Here is a 3,559-nt window from a genome sequence, read left to right on the forward strand (position 1 = left end):
CCCCACATTTTTTGAGAAGAGCACCCGATCTATCCTTGATGTTACCCCTCCTCTATCAGATCTATAAGTGTCGGGTGGTGGCTTTCCCAAATGAACCTCAGCAGCATCTATAAAAGAAAAATCTTTGATTATTTGGTACAACTTTTTACCAGATACATCCATTTTTTCCCCCTCCGTCACACAGTTAAAGTCCCCAACCCAAATCGTGGGAATTCTCCCTGGCAAAAAAAAAGACAATTTCTCTAGGAGCTCTAATCTTTCTTCTTTTTTTGTTGCTCCATATATATTAATTACCCTTACCCTCCATCCTCTGACATTAATCTCTGCCAAAATACACCTCCCCACCTCCACCACAGTATAGCTCTCTAACTTTAAATTCCTATTCCCTAGCAAAATTCCTACACCATCATTTTTATTCATAGAGGAACCAGACCATATACATTGGCCATGTGGCCACTCCTGCTCAGGCACAGGTTCTGCTATTCCACATTCCTGCAAAGCATAAATATCAGCTCCTATATTTTTTAAAAAATCAAGGACTGCAGCCCTCCTGGGCTTAGATTTAATTTGTCGCACATTTAAGGATACGACATTACATAGAGTTTTGGTGGCCATACTTTGATTTTAGCAACCAAATATCCACAAACTGTCCATTTATATCTCAGCCTTTGCCTTCTGGAGGCGGGCAATTTAAGGTAAAGAGATGAGTCCCTTGACCTTCTTCCAGAAAAGGCTGATCCAAAGATATCATTGATGAAGGATATTCAGCATCTCTTCCAGGGGTAACCGGAGGTGACGCAGTCAACCTGGCCCTCTTGGCTCCCATGTCCAGAATCTCATCAGCAGGTCTGGTAACTGTAGTGAAGTCCCCTTGCTCTCCAAATTCCTCTGGGAACACCTCATCCAGACACCAAGAGACATCAGGATTCACAGGCACATCATCCTCAATTTCACCCTCACCCTGCAGCCCAGTCTGGACATCAGTTGGGTGAGGGAGATCTTCCTCGACAGGGGCTGCCTCCATACCTGCCCCTTCCTCCACTTGTACTTCTGCTAAAGTTGCAACTCCAGAGGCATGATGGACAATAGTTGCCTCATTTGCATATCCCATCAGCCCCGCCATCCCAGGCATCTCAGACACTCTGATTCTGGCTGCATCTGCATATGATTTTTTCCGCAGAGGGCAGTCTTTGAAGGCGTGACCTTCCACCTCACACAGGTTACAGACAATGCGATTAACACATTCCTTTGCTGCATGCCCCTCCTGATTGCACTTGGAGCACCTGCCCGTTTTCTGACACCCTTCTTTTGTATGGCCAAAAACCTTGCAGTTTCTACAAAATGGTGGACACCTGGGAAAGAACAAATATCCCCTATCTCTTCCAATGGAGAAATTTGAAGGAGGGAAATGAAAACCTCCTGGTTCCTCAATGCTTTGGCGAAAACGGACACGAAATTTGTATTTCCCGGTCCATAGCAATTCAGAGTTCAAGATTTTGTTTTCATACTTGACATATGCACAATGCCTGGACAAAAAGGCCACAATATCCTGCAGTGGTACATGTGCATTATACAAAAAAACCACCAAGAAGACTTCTCCTTCATCATAGAGTAAAACAAAAGAGAGTCCAGCAAGCTCAGGGTTATTAATATTTTCCATCAAGTTGAAATGCAGATTATGGCAAGCAGGTAAATCCATCAAGATCAAAGTATAATGACCAACCTTGTGCTCCTGCAGACAGAGAATCTTCGTCCGTTCCACCTTCAAAATTCCAAAAACGACATTGCGTACCAAATATCGCATATCCAGGGTTTTCTCCAATCCAGCATCCACTTCAATACGAATTCCATATTTGACCCGGGTTTCCCCGGCCTTAGCATGGCGCACAATTACGCCCATTGTCGATCGCCTTCCTGCCACTGGCTGTCTCCCTATAGCAACAAGCAGCTTAAGCCCCAAAGGGCGATGCTGCAGGGCCGAGAGTTCAGCACTGGACGCCTCTGGTTAGCCACTTGAGCTTAGCCAAAAGGCCGAGAAGCGATAACCCGAGCGGCCCTTGCCTTGCCCGAGCCTGTCCCATACTGCTGTTCACCCCTTGCAGCGATTGATTCAGCCTACTCCTAGGCAATTCCATGGGGCCCTGCAGGCTCACACACATTTACAGCTACTAAGCGGGAGGGAGGTGAATAAAGGCCGGAGAGGAAGCTACACAGGATTTGCTTCTTTTGCTTGCACCACAATGCAGTGCTGAAAGAGGAGGAATCTACATAAAAACGCCTTCCTGGCAACGCCCAAATGCCCTCCTGCCATGCAGATAAACACTGGCAGCGGCAGCAAGTGCATGCCCACAGCCACCCCTTGTTCCTTCACACCTTGTATCAGCTGTAATCCAGTCCAGTCCAGTCCAGTGCTGCCTGCTGAGCAGCACTGACCAACACTGCCTGGGCCCAGGCTTTTATCTCTGAGGCAGGCCCCATTATGATGTCAGAAAGCTGGCTCTGGAATCCTGAGGGCTCCACTATGACACGTGCAAAGTTCCGTCTGAACTTTATATAAGACGGTGCGGCTCAGTCAGTCACTCAGTGTTGCCTGAGAGGGCAACACTGCAACAGCCGGCCGCCAGGCTGTCTTTTTTTTGCACATTTATTTGCCTCCAGGAGGCCACAAGAGGGAGACAAGGGACTGCAAAATGGAAAATAGGCATCCACCAACTTTACAGACAACTTCTCTTTGCTCCTACAACCTCCATCCTTGCACAGTTTGTTATTCTTCCAGGTAACATAGTAACAAATCCAAATTGCTGCTCTCTTTGTAGGCAAGCAAGGGTTTGTTGCAACTGCAATTCTTACTTCTTCTTGGAAATGTAGGGACGACAGTACATTCCATCACATCCATCTAGTGTACACAGGTAGGTCCATTGTGGCGGGCGGGCTGCTTTAATGGCTGTTTGCTGTTCCCCCTACTCCACTCCACTATTTGACTGTGGTGCTGCATCAATCAATCAGTGGCTGGCTCAGGTGCAGCTCTTTAACCTACCTAAAAGGGAGGGCGGAGAGAAGACAAGGAAGGTGAATGAGCTGTTCCAATGTGAAATGCCGGAAACACAGAAACACAGAAGACACACACACACACACACACACACACACACACACACACACACACACACACACACACACACACACACACACACACACAACAAGAGGTGGCAATGTATTAATTAATTGCATTTAATAAATGAGCTCATTATCACACATGACTGTACAAATGCATTGTCCAACAGGTGTTGAAATAATGGGATTAAAAGGGGAGATCCCATCAGAAAGACAAAAACAATAGCAAACACAAATAGCACTTTTGGAATCTGATTTTAGTCAACACATAAGGGAAGGGTGCACCGGTCCTGGAAATACTGCAATACCAGGTCAATGCGTGGAGTGGACAGAGCAAGCTCTATTTCCATCTCCCTGTTCTAAAAATCCATTTAATATATGGTCCCCAGATAGGGGACGTATCAGATATTAAACTGATAAGAACAGATTTTTGATTGAAAAATGCTTT

At 46.1% G+C, this 3,559-nt stretch overlaps 1 pseudogene; it reads right to left on the reverse strand.

Annotated features, from left to right (window-relative positions):
- Window positions 1-3,385: 3,385 nt before the first annotated feature.
- Window positions 3,386-3,559, reverse strand: LOC142704093 (U2 spliceosomal RNA; annotated as a pseudogene).

The sequence above is a fragment of the Rhinoderma darwinii genome, unplaced genomic scaffold, assembly GCF_050947455.1.
Source record: "Rhinoderma darwinii isolate aRhiDar2 unplaced genomic scaffold, aRhiDar2.hap1 Scaffold_300, whole genome shotgun sequence".
In the NCBI taxonomy this organism is placed as follows: Eukaryota; Metazoa; Chordata; class Amphibia; order Anura; family Rhinodermatidae; genus Rhinoderma; species Rhinoderma darwinii.